The sequence below is a fragment of the Oryx dammah genome, unplaced genomic scaffold, assembly GCF_014754425.2.
Source record: "Oryx dammah isolate SB20612 unplaced genomic scaffold, SCBI_Odam_1.1 HiC_scaffold_1, whole genome shotgun sequence".
NCBI classification, from domain to species: domain Eukaryota; kingdom Metazoa; phylum Chordata; class Mammalia; order Artiodactyla; family Bovidae; genus Oryx; species Oryx dammah.
Window position 1 is genome coordinate 5,687,187 of NW_024070185.1, and position 18,468 is coordinate 5,705,654.

At 41.5% G+C, this 18,468-nt stretch overlaps 1 long non-coding RNA gene across 4 annotated transcripts in view; it reads left to right on the forward strand.

Moving 5' to 3' along the window:
• Nucleotides 1–18,468, forward strand: part of LOC120855936 — a 46,306-nt gene that overhangs the window by 6,891 nt on the left and 20,947 nt on the right. For 2 of the 4 annotated variants that reach the window (XR_005719344.1, XR_005719349.1), the window contains exons 2-3: nucleotides 317–421; nucleotides 11,021–11,101. This is a non-coding gene — a long non-coding RNA (uncharacterized LOC120855936). The remainder of the gene's footprint in view (nucleotides 1–316; nucleotides 422–11,020; nucleotides 11,102–18,468) is intronic. The other 2 variants (XR_005719371.1, XR_005719363.1) reach the window with 1 other exon arrangement.

Here is an 18,468-nt window from a genome sequence, read left to right on the forward strand (position 1 = left end):
TCCCCAAATTAATGACAGTGCCAGTTCATGATATAGAACTTAAGCAATAATGTTAAAAGTATCGGTATTAAATTTGAAAAGCAGGCTGATTAGTATTTCCTAAAAAACAAGTAACAGTAACAGCAAAATGTTCCCAGTCAGAGAAAGTCTCGGGAGATGTTTTAGGTATAAGTAATTGCAGACATTGGACATCTTAAACTTAAATGCGAACATACATAAACTCTTCCCCTGATTCCCACCTGGGAGCTTATGCCTGCACCCAGATTTAGGATATGCTGCTGTTCCTTAACCAGCCCTTTTCTCCTGTTTCCTCTAGGCTTAAAGCCTTCTGGAGTGGCTGAGGGTGAGGTGTGGAGAGAAGCAGCTTCAAGTTTCAACCATCACAGGTCCCCTCCCAGGAGAGAAGGAGGACCTGTTTTATGTGAGTATCTTCGACAAAAGGATTTTCACAATAATGATGCTAATTGAAAACTAATTCACAGTATATTTGTTGACATAATAATGAGCTATAGACAAAATCGCCTTTGAAAATGTCTCTAAAAATCTTCCATCTGTTAAAAAGAAACAATTAACCTGTTTTATTAACTTAATTACTTTTGAGCTCCATATAAGACTATTCTTTTTGATGAAAACTAAACTTTCCTCTGAACCTGGAATGTTTGTGCTGAGAATGGCTTTTGCAAGTGATTGAACAAGATAAGCTCTAGTACCCAGACTTAGCTTTCTGCTACTGCAGTGAAACAGGAAAACTGACCCACTGAGGAACCTCCATGAGGCCCAGAGGAGACAGCAGAATTAATCACCAAGGGGCTGTGGCCTGTGATGTCAGTCTTATGCCGCTGTAGCTGCAGGAAGGGACCTGCTTCCCAAAGGCCCTCCTGTTGGAATTAGGATGCACTTGGGAACTACTAGGACCCCAGACAGGTAGCCGTGACTGTAATGGGGCTTATGGGGGAAACTTCCTGCTCAGAAACTTCTCGTCAGAAGAGCAAACACACAATCTCCTTTGCCTGGGTGTGCACAGCAAGGCTCCCTGACCCATAGAGGTCGTGAGCACCCTGCTGGACCTGATCTTTATTTTTTGTTTTTGAATACACTAACTTATTGTTCAATTTGTTTCAAAATAATCCCTGGTGTCTCAGACAGTAAAGAATCTGCCTGCAATGCAGGAGACCCGGGTTCAATCACCCAGAGTAGGGAATGGCTTCCCACTCCAGTATTCTTGCCTGGGAAATCCTATGGACAGAGGAACCTGGTGGGCTACAGTCCGTGGGGTCGCAAAGAGTCAGACAAGCCTGAGCAACTAACACTTTAATAGTGAATTAGTTTGGTATAACAGCAATCACTATTTAAAGTATTTTATGTTTTTAGGTATAGCTCAAGGCACGTGCATTCTGTTGCTTAGTCAACTCTTTGCAAAACGTGGACTCCTCTGTCCACAAGATTCTTCAGGCAATAATAGTGGCGTGGGTTGCCATTTCTTCCTCCAGGGAATCTGCCCGACCCAGGGATCGAACTCTCATCATCTGCATGTCTCCTGTGTTGGCAGACAGATTCTTTACCACTGAGCCACCTGGGAAGCCCTCAGCTCGAAGAACACCCATTGCTTAAATGCACTTTGACATAATAAGACAATACTTTTATAGGCATCATTGACAGCTATGAACAATAAATAGCCTACTAGACAGATTAAGGTTTAACCTTTCTTTTCTTTGGTGGCTATTTAGAGATTTAAAAGAACAGATAACTCATTTCAACAGGAATCTGCCACTGATATTTACCTCTATATAATCTTCAGCTCAGACACGGAATGCCAACAACAAGCTTTTGTTAGCTTGACCCCCCCCACCCCCAACAATAAAAACTATTCCCAAACCCTTGTTTTTATTTTAGATATATTGATCTTCTAGTGTAAAGCTTGTCTTTTTAAATACCAAATGCAATCTAGGACCAACAACCTGACTCTAAAGAGTGAGAAGAAAGCAGAACTGAGAAATTTCTTTGAATTTTTTGGTGACTATGTACAAATTTTAAGAGGTCAGTCAATCTTGATACGTGGAGCTAAACCGGCTAGTAAATAATCAATTACACTTCTCAGACACTGCAGTCTTTATCTTGTGACAAAAACTGATCTTTAAATATCATAGAAATAAAGTCAGAAGAATGGACCTCAGGAGAGAAGTGAATCGAGGAGAACTGGCCAGTTTTAGGAGCCCATGGAATATTTAGAATGAATGATCATGTTCACATGAAAATAAACTCTGGCAGGAAAAGAGGCCAAAGAAAGAAGGAAACTTGAAAATGAGCCCTTTGGTTTCCTGGCAGTCTAAAAGAGGCCTTGGTCTGACAGTAAATGGAATCATAGCCCAGATCCCAACAATAATTGTGTGGTTTGTTGGACACAACCTACTTATCAAACCGAGAATGAGAAAAGGTTAAGTTGCCAACGGGTGTTCTCTGTAGAGCCCAAGTGGGTGCTGAAGCCTCTACAAGCCCCTGGTCAGTTGGTAATGAGGACAATACCTATAGCAACATTAGTGATAAAAATGACATTGCCAAGTTCGCCAAACACTGTAGAAATCTTGGCTTATTTCACCCAAGCAACATTCCTTCCTGAGGTACTTTTTCAGGTGGGGAACTGGGGCTCCAAAAGGTCAGGCGGCGAGACCAAGCTCACCCAGCTGGTAAGCAGTGGAACTGAGACCGGAAAGAAGAGAAGATTGTGCTCTTAGCCTGTTGCCTTGGTAGGAGGAGGAGAGGAATGAGAGTGAGCCTGAATTACCATGCAGTTGGAAACGGCAACCCGCTAGGGCCACAGGGTTACATGCAGTGCCTTTTGCCCTCATTTTTATAGGGTCTATTTCCAGAGTTGCTCAGGTCGTCACCTTTCTCTTCATCCCACCCTCTAGAAAGGTGGTTTTGTACAGTTGCCATATAATTAGCTTGTTATGTCACATTCTACTTTCCATCCTGCGATACCCCAACTCTTAAATACACTTTTTAAACTTGCATGCCTTAAGGATCAGTCTTCACACTGTAAAGGTCAGTGGGTTTTAACGAACACATAGTATTCACTATCCCCTGTTACATTATAATACAGAATAGACTCATTGCCCTAAAATATCTCCTTGTTCAGTCGCTAAATCGTGTCCAACTGTTTGTGACCCTATGAACTGCAGCATGCCAGACTTCCCTGTCCTTCACCATTTCCCCTAGCTTGCTCAAACTCATGTCCATTGAGTAGATGACGCCATCCAACCATCTCATCCTCTGTCATCCCTTCTCTTGCTTTCAATCTTTCCCAGCATCAGGGTCTTTTCCAATGAGTCAGCTCTTCACATCAGGTGGCCAAAGTATTGGAGTTTCAGCTTCAACATCAATCCCTCCGAATGAATAGTCAGGATTGATTTCCTTTAGGATTGACTAGTTTGATCTCCTTGCTATCTAAGGGACTCTCAAGAGTCTCCTCCAGCACCACAGTTCAAAAGCATCAGTTTTTTGGTGCTCAGCCTTTTTTTGGCCCAACTCTCACATCCATACATGACTGCTGAAAAACCATAGCTTTGACTAGATGAACCTTTGTCAGCGAAGTAATGTCTCTGCTTTTTAATATGCTGTCTAGGTTTGTTGTAGCTTTTCTTCCAAGGATCTAGCATCTTTTAATTTCATGGCTCCAGTTACCATCTGCAGTGATTTTGGAGCCCAAGAAAATAAAGTCTGACACTGTTTTTCCTGGACTTCACCTATTCTCCCTGGAACTCTGACAATTACTGATCTTTTCACCATTTCTATAGTTTTATGTTTTCCTCACTGTCATATAATTGGAACCCTAGAGTATGTAATCTGTATAGACTGGCTTCTTTCATTTAGCAATCTGTATTTGAGTCATTCATGTATTCTTAAGCTTTCTTAGCTTATTTCTCTTTATCACCAAATAATTTTCTGTGATAGTGATATATCATGGTTTGTTCATCTTTTCACCTGTTGAAGAATATCTTTGTTACTTACAGTTTTGCAATTATAGATAAAAGTGCTATAAACATTTGTGTGCAGGCTCTGTATACACATACATTTTCAAATATTTTGATCAATGTCTTTTTAACATTTTACAGGTTGATTGTAATTGTTGATTTATAATCAACTAACTTTTATATAGCTTCTCAAATATAGCTATTTGAAAAAATAATTTTCATATAATAAATCTGTTCAGAGTCAGGTATCATTTTTATAAAAATATAAACAATGAGCCCATAAGTGTTTTATGGAAGAAGAGAGCTCTCAATATAGAGCAATTTAAAATGTGTTTAGATTTCATATTCTTTGAAATACGAGCAGACATGTGGTCTGCTGAGGCCATTTCTTTTACATTGCAAACAGGGAAATTTATAGGTGTTAAATGAGCCTCAAAATTGTTCCTTTATTGCTATAACCTCACTAATAAAACATGTTGAAATTTACACATTTGGAAATCCAAATAAAACTTGCAAGTTGAAGTAATAAATACAATAGGGTCTTAGATAACTAAAAGCAGCTCCCTTTGTGAATATACATATCAAGTAGGACACAGGAAATCCCAAGAAATAATAAGCTTTGGAAATATTTTTCCTGGATATTTCATCTCTAAGTACATGATATGTGTTACATATATTATAATCCTATTAAAACATCACTTACTGGGAATTCCCTGGCGGTCCAGTTACTTGGACTCAGTGCTTTCACTTCTGGGACCCAGATTTGATCCCTGCTCAGGGAACTAAGATCTATAAGCTATGCGGAGCAGCCAAAAAAGTTAAATTACTTACTGTTTCATAGGATATGGGCATGCATTAGAGTGGAAGGCAAATATGTTCACTGTGTGTGTTAATCACTCAGTTATGACCGACTCTTTGCGACTCCATGGACTATAGCTGGCCAGGCTCCTCTGTCTATGGAGTTCTCCAGGCAAGGATACTGGAATGGGTTGCCATTTCCTTTTTCAGGGGATCTTCCTGACCCAGGGATCGAACCCAGGTCTCCTGCCTTACAGGCAGATTCTTTACTATCTGAGCCACTAGGGAAGCCAGTTATACATTCACTAAAATTAATCTAAAACACAATAACAATTCTACCCAAAAGCCTTTCTGTAACACAGTGTTCTATCAATGGCAAGTCAGCCTTTGCCTTTATTACTGGTATTCCAAAGAGAGCTCCTTTGGGAACGAATTAGCAAAAATTGTCCCCACATTGTGACCACTTTATAGAACCTTTACCGAGTTTTCCCACAGAATCCAAGTGATTTGTACTGATTGGACCAGCAGAGCTGAAGTATAAAATATCCCACATCAAGAGAGCTCTAGCAGTGCTATGTTTTAATTTGTGTCTTAAGTTCCTCGATGTAAAGTTTCCGAAAATGGTGTTCAAGTATCAGAATGAGGGATTTAAGACCATCATACAAGTTCCATTTATTTCTCCTCTCCTTAGAAATGACAGCCTTTTCAGGGTCAGAAAATTAATGAATCCAAACCATATTGGCAAATGCTGGAATTTTTCCCCCTGACCTAAAAGTTTTGGAGATTTCTCCACTAGGAGTTTGATTCACTAAGAGGTGCGGACTGGCTTCCAAGAAGCTCATGGGGGTCGGGGGAATAGGGGGTGGAAGGGGTGGTTAGGGCTTTAATTCAGTGGAAGAAATTCAGGAGAGAATTCTTGGGATCTTGATTCTCTCTGAAGCAGAACACACCTTATGATCCATCTAACAGGGGCTTCTATAGAGAGACCCTCCCCCTTTAATATGTAAAATTATAGCAGGGGAAAATATCTTCTTCTATCTCTCTTTCACAAAAAATATATATTTGTTTGTTTTAATTTGTTTTTGGCTGGAGGAGCAGCAAGACATTGGCCCTCTGGATCTTCTTGGGTTATTCCCCGAATACTGTTGATGAGGACCGATACAAGTGAGTTGATATTCATGTCTCTGGTGAAGGAAGATTTACAAAGATTGTTCTCAGTATCCCCTGCCATGTGCCAAATTGAACTTACCAAGAGTCTTCCAGGAGAGGAATAAAGGCCTTCTCCCCTTCCCTTCTGAGATTCAGCTTCCTAAGAACTGAGATGGCCCTGGCACTGTTAGCAAGAAAATGTAAAAGTTCCCCCAAGATAAAAGAGGGAGTCTTGGTCAGGGACTTGGGCTCCAGACCAGAGCCTAGAGGTTTGTGGGGGATAGCGTGTTCTAGATACAGTGTGCAGCTGTGGTTAGAAACCCAGTTACAGCCGGGCACCTTGGCAAAGCAGCCGTGTTTGTGGAACAGTGGCTGGCTGTGTGAGTGCAAATCCAGTAAGTGTTGACTTGGGAGCCTGTGGCTTCAGAGCCACCCTGCTGCCTGCGTGGGGTTCTGAAGCAGAAAGGACAGCCTTTCAGCCTGACAGAACCAGTTCTCAACACTGACACCATGCAGAATGAATTAGAATCAGAACTAGTTTAAGAATTGAAATAGAGTTGATTTACAAGGCTGTGTGAGTTTCTGGCATACAGCAAAGTGATTCAGATATGTGTGTGTCTGTGTGTTTTGTATCCTTTTCCATCATGGTTTATTATAAGATATTAAACATAGTTCCCTATGCTGTGCAGTAGGACCTTGTTGTTTATTTTATATATAGTAGTTTGCATGTGTTAGTTCCACATCCCTAATTTATGCCCCCACTTAGAAACCATAAGTTTGTTTTCTTTCTTTCTTTTTAAATGTATTTTATTGAACAATAGTCGTGGCACACAGGCTTAACTGCTCTGAGGCGTGTGGTATCTTCCCAGGCCAGGGATTGAATTTGTGTCTCCCGCATTGGCAGGCTGATTCTTTACTACTGAGCCCAGCGAAGCCCTATTTGTAGACTTCTTTTTAAATTTATTTATTTTTAATTGAAGGACGATTGCTTTACAACACTGTATTGGTTTCTGCCATATGTCAACATGAATCAGGCAGAGGGATACGTGACCAGCGTGAGGTGATACCTCACTGTAGTTTCAATTTGCATTTCTCTACTAGTTAGTGTTGTAGAGCATCTTTTCATGTCCCTGTTGGCTCTCTATGTGTCTTCTTTGGAGAAAGGTCTATATTAGGTCTTCTGCCCATTTTTTTTTTTGATTGGGTTGTTTGTATTTTTTAGTATTGAGTTTTATGACCTGTTTGTGTATTTTGGAAATTAATTCCTTGTTGGTCACATTGTTTGTAAATATTTTCTACTGTTGGTAGGTTATCTCTTTGTTTTGTTTATGGTTTCCTTAGCCATGCAAGAACTTGTAAGTTTGTTTAGGTCCCATTTGTTTATTTTTGCTTTCATTTCTATTGCCTTGGGAGACTGTCCTAAGAAAACATTGGTATGGTTTATCTCAGAGAATGTTTTGCCTGTGTTCTCTTCTAGGAATTTTATGGTGTCCTATCTTTTAAGTCTTTAAGCCATTTTGAGTTTATTTTTGTTTAGGGTGTGAAAGTGTGTTCTAACTTCATTGATTAAGTGCTCTCCCAGCAGAGCTTGCTGAAGAGACTGTCTTTTCTCCACTGTATATTCTTGCCTCCTTTGTCAAAGATAAATTGAACATAGTTGTGTGGGTTTATTTCTGGGCTCTATATTTTGTTCCATTGATCCATATGTCTCTTTTGTGCCAATTCCACATTGTTTTGTAAAATCAGAACTTCTAATGGGCAGATCAGTTTTTTCTCTCTGGAACTTTGAAACAAGACTGCTCCCTTTGGACTAAGTAAATTCCCAGGTTGTGAACAATTTGGGGAATGGAGAGTCCCTGAGAGAGAGATACTGAATTACCTACAATGTGGAGGGATGGCGGCTTAAACAAATAATTAGAAAAATAGAGATGTCCAAATTTTGAATCCAAAACCAACGGAGGTCCTACAGATTAGTATGCCAGTTCATTGTGACTCACCAAGAGCTCAAGTGTTTGCCAAATTTGTTTAACAGCTGAAAAAATATTTTTAACTAGGAATCTTGAGCGATGAGATTCTAAGGAACAGCTGTTGGAAAATGCTTTTTGAATGGCAGAATTTTAGATACTAAATTGTGGCAAAGGAGCAGTCAACATATGGCAGGAGTTCTTTCCTGGAGCCTGTCCTTATGATGCTTACCCGTCTCAGGGTAGATCAGCCCTACCGTTCTGTGGAATTGATCACCGTGTTCTCATATTCCAGCCCGAGGAGGACAGAGCAGAGGGTGCTGACTTGAGGTCAGAGGCTTCTCCTGGGCTCAGTCTATCCATCCTCGGCCTTTGAATAATGACCACCTACAATTCCTCATTGGCTCCGGGTGTAGGGTTTTTTGTCCTTTCTGATGTTGTGCATCCTTAGTGCCCAGACTCTGCCTGGCCTGATTTAGATGTTCACTAGCTATGTGTGAAACAGAACTCCTGGCCCTCTGTATCCTGGCAAAGTTACTAGAAGCCTAACCCGGCATTTCCTTTGCAGAGTCTGTACTTGCACAGCAGGTCAGACCCTTCGGAAGGTTCAGGAGAGCAGCAGTGGCTGGGAACTCCTGATTGGGTGTGGTGGGCCCAGTCTTCAGCCACAGATGGAAAATGACATTTCACTTGTCAATCAAACGAAACCCGTATCTGCCCAAGTCTGGTCATTCTGGGATGGTGGGAAGCAGGGGTTCAGTGAAGCCTTTACAGGCTCCACCGGCTGAGTCTCTATCCCCCAGCTTACTGCTGCCCAGTCTAACAATGATGTGCAGAGTATTTAACCACTTATATGGCAAAATACATTTTATAAACAAATGTATTTCAGTAAATCATTATATAAGTAAAAACATTAAATTTTCCCTGTGTATTCTCTAAACTAAACTCATCCTGAAGCTACTTATGCTGTGATATAAGACAAAATGGCCACCATATCATTCTAATTATTTCTAAGTCTCTTATTGATGTTTAGAAATTTCTGGGTGGGGATTTCCCTGGTGGTCCAGTGGTCAAAACTTCACTTTTCAAAGCAGAGGGTGCAGGTTTGACCCGCTGGTCAGGAAGCTAAGATCCCACATGTCTCTTGGCCAAGAAAACCAAAACATAAAACAGAAACAATATTGTAAAAAAATCAGTGAAGACTTTTAAAATGGTCCACATCAAAAAAATCTTTTAAAAAAATTACAGCTCATGGAGCCTGTACCTGGAGCCCCTTTGCTTCCCTCCCCACCTCCAGTGGTGTCCCCCACTGGCCTCCTGCCCACCCGGGCCCCTCCTGAGGGCCCACAGGGTCTGTGTCCATGCAGCTACCAACCTTGAGCTGCTTGGCTCATGGACCAGTATCCCAAGTCCATTACCACTTGCAGGGTGGCCTTAGATGGTCATCCAGTGATACGTGATCTAACCTCAGCTGTTTATCAGCCCTCAGGGCCGTGGTTTTGTGTGTTAACCTGCAGGAACACTGTGCCAGTGCATAGAGGCTGGATATCAGCCATGGTCTTGTCCCTTCTGAGTAGCTCAAGGCCCCAAGTCTTCTCCTCACGTCTTGCCTTTGGTAACCACACATCTGATCTCTTTTTCAATGCAGTTTTTCTTTTCAAGATTCCCCGTGTAATTGAGGGCATACAGTATTTGTCTTTCTGTGTCTGACTCATTTCACTTAGCACAATGCCCTCAAGTTCTATTCACGTCTTGCAAATGGCAGAATTTCCTTCTTTCTTATGGCTGAATATTCCATTGTGTGTATATATATATATATATATGTATATATATAGACTGCATCTTCTTTACCCATTTATTTATCAGTGTTCACTTCAGTTGTTTCCATGTTTTAGCTGTTGTGAACAGTGCTGCTATGAACATGGGTATCTCTTCAGTGTAGTGTTTTCATTTCCTTCCGTTATATTCCCAGAAGTAAAATTGCTGGATCATATGGTAGGTCCACTTTAAATAAACCAAAAGTAGAATTGGCCCATTTCTAAATTGGATTATTTGTTTGTTTGTTTGTTTGATTTTTGGCTATTTAGTTGTATGGATTCTTTATTGTTGTTCAGTCACTAAGTCATGTCTGACTCTTTGTGACCCCATGGACTACAGCACACCAGGCTTCCCTGTCCTTTGCTGTGTCCTGGAGTTTGCACAAACTCATGTCCATTGAGTCGGTGATGCCATCCAACCATCTCATCCTCTGTTCCCTCCTTCTCCTCCTGCCCTCAATCTTTCCCAGCATTGGGGTCTTTTCCAGTGAGTTATCTGTTTGAATCAGGTGGCCAAAGCATTGGAGCTTCAGCATCAGTCCTTCCAATGAATATTCAGGGATGATTTCCTATAGGATTTTAGAATAAATTCTTTATATATTTTAGCTATCAACCCCCTACTAGACATAAGATTTGTAAATATTTTTTCCCATTATATAGGATATCATTTCATTTTCTTGAGTATTTCTTTTGCTATGCAGCCTGAATATTTTGACACTCTGCCCTGGGTAATACTTTTTCCCCAATAGCTTGGGCACTTAAGAAGAGATCTTTAATTCCAAATGGTTTAAGGAAAACTTTCTTAACACACCTGAGCACCAGAATCAGCCATTTGATGAGTTCCTTTGCTGTCCACCTGAAGCTATCACAACATTGTTAATTGGCTATACTCAAATATAAAGTAAAAAGTTGAATACAGAAAAAAAAAGGAAAGGAGCAGTCATTTGAGTGAGACTGAGAAATGAATACTGAAACTGCATGTGTGTACTGGGTCTGCATCTGGTGTTGAGGAGAACCTTTAGCTTAGGGGTCCTCTGTTTGGGGTCCAGTGCAAGCACCCAGTTTTCCTCTCCATTTGTAGGGACAGTGCTGAATCTAGTGACATACCTCAGTGAGACTGAGACTTAGGAAATTCATGATTGTTTGTTATCAGGGCCTCCTGCCACTCTACAAACCACCCCTACGGAGAGTGATGCACAATTTCCTTTAGGTTAATTCCATAAGTTGCATTTCAGAAAGAGTGACCTGACATTACAGGGAAACCACTTTTAGTTGCTCCATTTCCTGGAGCCTACAGCTTTTTTTTTTTCTTTTGGTACAGCTGGCAAAACGCCTGGGACAAGATGTATTCAAGTCAAGTCAAAGCAGAGCTGTGTTCAGAGAAACAGATGGCCCACCTAAGGTGAAAAAATTACTTTCTTGCAGGGAAAGGCCGGGTGGTTTCTTCACGTCCTCCTCTAGGAAGGCAGGAATGTGTGCAGGCAGAATAAATACAACACATCACAAGGGCATGCCACAGATGAACAGAATAACTGGTTCTGAGCCAGGCAGTGAGAGGCATCATCCTGCTCCAGGAAGGCTGCGGGAACTTGTCACACACATATGAAAGTGCTCCCAGACCTGGAAAGTCACTCCGTCAGTGGAAGTAATAAGAATCAGGACATAAGGGAAGAGACCCTGCAGTCCACTCTTGCTGAGAGCCTGTCATGACACGCCGAGAAGACAGGGAACGGTTAGGATGAGCCAGGCACAGGCTCAGGAAAATGACTGAATATGAACAGAGCAGAGTTGTGTTGTGTTCCATCTGAAGAAACCGTGTCTGGGGTTAATGTGGTTGGAGCTGTGGTAGACAGATAATCTGGGTTTGTTTAGAAAAGGGGAGACGTGGAATGGGAAGTCATCACTGCTTATCTAATACTCTCTGCAGAGGTTGTTGTTCATTGTTTAGTTGCTAAGTCATGTCCGACTCTTTGGGACTTCATGGACTATAGCCTGCCAGGCTCCTCTGTCCATGGAATTCTCCAGGCAAGAATACTGGACTGGGTTTTCGTTTCCTTCTCCAGGAGATCTCCCCACCCAGGGACTGAATGTATATCTCCTGCATTGGCAGATGGACTCTTTAGTACCAAACCACCGGGGAGGCCCTAAATGCAAAATAGAAATACCAGCATTGCATATTAATGTCTTCTTTCCCTGACTGGGAGAGTTGGCCAAAGGACTAATAGTGATGACTGTTGTAAAAATGATCTTGAAATAGTCGCTACATAGATAAAATAAGAGATGCCTTCACTTGCAACTGAGATTTATGGAGGTTCTGTGAGATGGCAAAATGGGGTTTGCAATGCAGGATGTTTATTGCTCCCAGAAGCTGTGGCTAATCTCTTATGAAGCAAGGTTTCAGTTGGGTAGTGATTGAGTAATTAGAACAGAGATGCATTGTGTAACTCCTTCTTCCTCTTTATTTATTGTGAACCAGTGAATATCCCTAGTATCAAGCTATAGGCCAGCTTAATATATTTGATTTTTTAATATCTCACATCATAAGAGCTCAACGGTTCTTGCAAAAGGTGCCCACAGAAAGCCATGGCCTTATATGTATCTCTGCTGGTGCTGAGCTTGTCTGATAGATTCATACAAGGGCATCCTAACTGCCTTGTGTTTAAAGGGAACAAGAACTTACATTTAACCACCTTATCTTTACTTCTCATGGCTAAAGTGTGAGACTGATATTATATCCCATATGTTAAGGGTGGAATTGAGATGCAGAGAGATTAAGTAACTTTCTCCAAGCAGTAGAGTACCTTCAAAGCTGAAAAAACATGCTCTCTTCTGCTCAGTTTTATACAGAAGTGAGTGAAGTCACTCAGTCGTGTCTGACTCTGAGACCCCTTGGACTGTAGCCCACCAGGCTTCTCCGTCCATGGGATTCTCCAGGCAAGAATACTGGAGTGGGTTGCCATTTCCTTCTCCAGGGGATCTTCCTGACCCAGGGATTGCAGGCAGACTCTTTAACCTGAGGTGTTAATACAGTTGTTGTTCAGTTGCTCAGTCACGTCTGACTCTGTGATCCCGTCCTTCACTGTCTCCCTGAGCTTGCTCAAACTCATGTCCATTGAGTAGATGCTGCCATCCAATCATCTCATCCTCTGTCACCCCCTTCTCCTCCTGCCTTCAATCTTTCCAGCATCAGGGTCTTTTCCAGTGAATTGCTCTCCACATCAGGTGCCCAAAGTATTGGAGCCTCAGCACCACTTCTTCCAATGAATATTCAGGATTGATTTCCTTTAGGATTGATTGGTTTGATCTCCTTGCAGTCCAAGGGACTCTCAAGAGTCTCCTGCCGCAGCACAGTTTGAAAGCATCAATTCTTCAGCCTTCTTTATGGTCCAACTCTCACATCTGTACATGACTATTGGAAAAATCATAGCTTTGACTATATAGTAGAGCAGGATTTTCAGATTTTAAACCAGGCCCATCTGACCCCAAAGTCACTGCTCCTTCTGCTGTGCTTTGTGGACATGTTGGCATATAAGAGGCTTAAGAAATTGCTAAGGGTTTTTTTTGTTTGTTTTTAAATAGTTATGCTATTCTGTGTAGCTTTTCTTTTTTACAGTTGTGTGTATGTGTGTAAAGTACATATAATATACAATTTACCACCTTACCCATTCTTTTTATACTTTTATTTATTCATTTATTTATTTTTATTTTTGCTGTGCTGGGGCTTCATTGCTGTGCAGGCTTTTCTCTAGTTGCAGTGAGCAAGGGTTACCCTCTGGTTGCTGTTTGTGGGCTTCTTGTTGCTGTGACTTCTCTTGTTGCAGAACACAGGTTTGAGGCACGTGAGCTTCAGTGGTTACAGCACATGGGCTTGGTAGTTGTGGCCCACGGCTTAGTTACTCCACTGCATGTGGAATCTTCCTGGACCAGGGATTGAACCCATGTCCCCTGCATTGGCAGACAGATTCTCATCCACTGTGCCACCAGGGAAGTCCCATCTTACCCAGTTTTAAGTTCAGCGATAGTTAAATGCATTCATAACATTGTGCATCCATCACCACCATCCTTCTCTGTAACATTTTGCATCTTATAAAACTAAAGTTGTATTCCTACTAAACAATAATTCCCCCTTCCCTTCTCTTCCAGCCCCTGGGAACCACCAGACTACTTTTGTCTCTAAGAATCTGACTACTCTTAGTACCTCATACATCTACTCATGTTCTCTTTTGGTGGCTGTGGCTGTTTGCATGAAATAACTTTTTCCATCCTTTTACTTTCATTCTGCTTATGTCTTTTGATCTAAAATGGGTCTCTTGTAGATGTAGTCATATTCTGTGTTTTTATCAATTCTGCCAATCTCTGTCTTTTGATTGAAGAGTTTATTTCAGTTCAGTTTAGTCGCTCAGTCATGTCCAACTCCTTGTGACCCCATGGACTGTAGCATGCCAGGCCTCCCTGTCCATCACCAACTCCCAGAGTTTACTCAAACTCATGTCCATTGAGTCAGTGATGTCATCCAACCTTCTCATCCTCTGTTGTCCCCTTCTCCTCCTGCCTTCAATTTTTCCCAGCAACAGGGTCTTTTCCAGTGAGTCAGTTCTTCCCATCAGGTGGCCAAAGTATTGGAGTTTCAGCTTCAGCATCAGTCCTTCCAATGAATATTCAGGACTGATTTCCTTTAGGATGGACTGGTTGGATCTCCTTGCTGTCCAAGGGACTCTCAAGAGTCTTCTCCAGCACCACAGTTCAAAAGCATCAATTCTTCGGCCCTCAGCTTTCTTTATAGTCCAACTCTCACATCCATACATGACCACAGGAAAAACCATAGCCTTGACTAGACGGACCTTTGTTGGCAAAATAACATCTCTGCTTTTTAATATGCTGTCTAGGTTGGTCATAACTTTTCTTCCAAGGAGTAAGTGTCTTTTAATTTCTTGGCTGCAGTCACCATCTGCAGTGATTTTGGGGCCCCCCAAAATAGAGTCTGCCACTGTTTCCACTGTTGTCCCATCTGTTTACCACGAAGTGATGGGACTGGATGCCATGATCTTAGTTTTCTGAATGTTGAGCTTTAAGCCAACTTTTTCACTCTCCTCTTTCACTTTCATCAAGAGGCTCTTTAGCTCCTCTTTGCTTTCTGCCATAAGGGTGGTGTCATCTGCATATCTGAGGTTATTGATATTTCTCCTGGTAATCTTGATTCCAGATTGTGCTTCCTCCAGTCCAACGTTTCTCATGATGTACTCTGCATATAAGTTAAATAAGCAGGGTGACAATATACAGCCTTGACGTACTCCTTTTCCTATTTGGAACCAGTCTGTTGTTCCATGTCCAATTCTAACTGTTGCTTCCTGACCTGCATACAGATATCTCAAGAGGCAGGTCAGGTGATTTGGTATTCTCATCTCTTTCAGATTTTTTCTCAGTTTGTTGTGATCCACAGAAGAGTTTATTTACAATTAAAATAATTACTGGTAAGGCTTTACTTCTGTGATTTTGCTATTTGTTTTCCTAAATGTCTTGTAGCTTTAAAAATTATTATTATTCATCTCCTGCATTACTTACTGGCTTCTTTTGGTATATTCAGTTGATTTTTAATTTAATTTTTAAAAATTATTATTATTTTGGCCTCTTGTGTGGCTTGCAGGATCTTAGGTCCCCTTGTGATGGGATAGTGTGGTCTTAACCTCTGGATCACCAGGGAAGGCCCTGTGTTCAGTTGATTTTTTGTAGTGAAATGTTTGAATTCCTTTATTTCCTTTTGTGTATCTTCTATAGCTATTTTCTTTGTGATTACCACAAAGATTTCCTTTAACATCCAAAAGTTATATATATAGTTATATATATATAAAGTTAAAGTATAGTTTGAGTTTATTCCAGCCTAACTTCAATAACATACCCAAAATCCTTTACAGCTCCACCCCCATCCCTTTCAGTTATTGATATCATAAAATTACCTCTGTCTACATCATATGCCCCAAAATATAAAATATTTTTAAAATGCAATACTCTTAAGTCATGTACAAAACAAAAGGTTCAGTTGCAAACCATTGTTACAATAACACTAGCTTTCGTAATTATCCGTGTATTTACCTTTGTTGAGATCTTGATTTTTCCATCTTGTATAAGAGTTAATTCTTAGGTAGATTGATAAGGAGTCTGGGGCCCTCAAGGAGGAAGGGGTCCAGGGTCCTCAAGGAGGAGAAAGAGGTCCAGAGCTCTCAAGAAAGAGAAATATATAAATGCTTTTCCATCTGAGGGGCTTCTTGATTTTTCTATCTGATGGGCTTCCCTGCTGGCTCAGTCAGTAAACAGTCTTCCTGCAATGTAGGAGACCTGGGTTCAATCCTGGATCGGGAAAATCCCCTGGAGAAGGAAATGGCAATCCACTCCAGTACAGACAATGGGGTCACAGACAATGGGGTCACAAAGAGTCAGACAGGACTGAGTGACTAACACTTGTGATTTTTCCATAGAGATTTGAGTTTCTCTTATGGCTTCAAATGCCTTTTCATTTCACCTTGCAGGACTCTCTTGAGCATTTCTTGCACAACAGGTCCACTGGTAACAGACTCCCTCGCTTTTATCTTGATATCTTAATTTCTCTCTTACTTTCCAAGGGCAGTTTTGCTAGATATAGAATTCTTGGTTGACGGGTTTTTTCTTATAGCATTTTGACTATATCAGCCCACTGCTTTATGGTCTCCAAAGGTTCTGATGAGAAATCTACTGATAGTTCTGTTAAGGATCCCTTGTGTGTGATTATTTGCTGCTATATTGCTGCTTCCTGGATGTTCTCTTTTTTGGGGCTTTCAGCTCACCATCCTTGGACATTGTTGAACTTGTTGGATATTTATATTCATGTTTTTCATCAAGTTTGGCACGTTTTCAGCCATTATTTCTTCAGATATCCTCTCTGCCCTTTTCTCTCTTCTCTTTCTGGGACCTCTAGTATGTGTACGTTGGTCTGCTTATTAGCACCTCACTAACAAGCACTGTTTAAAAAAAAAAAAGGACACTGTTCCCTTTAAATCTCCTGGCTGTCACTTAAGCCAGATGAAGAGGGACTTGCATTAGTGGGGGGAGGTGCTACAACAGTGACACTGCCTTTTTGCTGGACCTGTGGTCAGAAATAGCGACCAGTGATCAGAGCACAGACCACTGGTATCCACTTTGCCCACCCAGGCTTCTGCAAGTAGTGGACAAGCTGTTCTAGGAATCGTGCTTAGCTGCCTGCCATGAGGGTTAGGATGCAAGGCTGCCGTGGTGCTGAGAGCTGAAACTGGTCCAAATTAACTGTCCCCATCTTCTCCTGGACTTTGCAAGCCTTCAAGAAACTGTCCAGAGTTCCACAGTAGTTACATCAGACAGATTCTGCCAGCTCAATTGTTATCCAGGGTAGGACACAGATTCTCAGAACTTCCTACTTCATCATCTTCCCGGAATTGGCCAAAAAAAAAAAAAAATTTCCCTTTTTTTTGGAGCAGTTTAAGTTCACAGCAAAATTGATTGAAAGGTACAGAGATATCCAATATAGCCCTGTGCCCATTATCATCAGAGAAATGCCTCTGGATTTTAAAGTGTGGGTGTGTGCATGTGCCTGCTTAGTCATGTCCAACTCTTTGCAGCCTCGTGGACTGTAACCCACCAAGCTCCTCTGTCCATGGAATCTTCCAATACTGGAGTGGGTTGCCGTTTCCTAGATTATGAAGTACTACCATTAAAATCATGTATAAGGAAACATTTCTTGAGAAAAGGCTAGTTGTCATATTGGAGCTTTTCAGTGCTTTCCACAGCTGGCATGTCTGGCCATTTTAGGACCAATACTCATGCACCAGCGGCTTCTTGGTACTTAAGAGGCAGGAACCGTCATGTCTTCTTCTTCTGGGTGTGCATTTGAAGTGCAAGAATAACAGTAATACTGTCTCCCAAAGTCATGTGCTGTCAGTGGCCCCAGCATCTTCCTACTTATCTGGGAGCCATCTTTTATTATGATTTATCCTACTTGAAGCCTCTTGGTATAAATAGTTGCCAAGTTTTAGAGTCTGTTGCTGCACCGTCTCACCCATTGCTGTGCTCACTCCCACTCTTTTGTCTCAGATCCGTGAACATGGATTCCATCCTGTTATATGAGTCTGCTGAATAATTCTCCCCCATGCCAGATTCCATTACATGGCTGCTATCTGTATCATCTTATAACACAGCTCCAATGATCTCATGCTTTTGCTCAAAAAAAAAAAAAAAAAAAAAAAAAAGGTACCTCTCCTATTCCAAAATCCCTAGAAACTAAGGTAATTCCCAATTTCCCAGAGTCTCTTCCCAAAGCATGAGGTCCTAGGACTAGAGGGAGCATTTGATGTTTTGGGGTGGTGTTTCCTCAAAGTGGTGCTTCCTGAAAAGCTATCATCAGATGCAACAGCTCTGCTTTGTAACAAATCTATGCTGCTGCTGCTAAGTCGCTTCAGTCGTGTCCTACTCTGTGCGACCCCGTAGATGGCAGCCCACCAGGCTCCGCCGACCCTGGAATTCTCCAGGCAAGAGCACTGGAGTGGGTTGCCATTGCCTTCTCCAACAAATCTGTAAGAAAATAATAATTCTAGACTCTCCAATCTCCACAGAAAAGCCCTCATCTTTTTTCATTAAGTTGTTGTCTAGCGCCACCTGGTGTTAGAACTAGGCAGCAGCGACTCTAGAGAAAAAGGAAAGAAAACCCTGTTAATGTTTTATCCTAGACTGAGGATCTTTAGCACCAGAAAGGAACCTTACAGATCA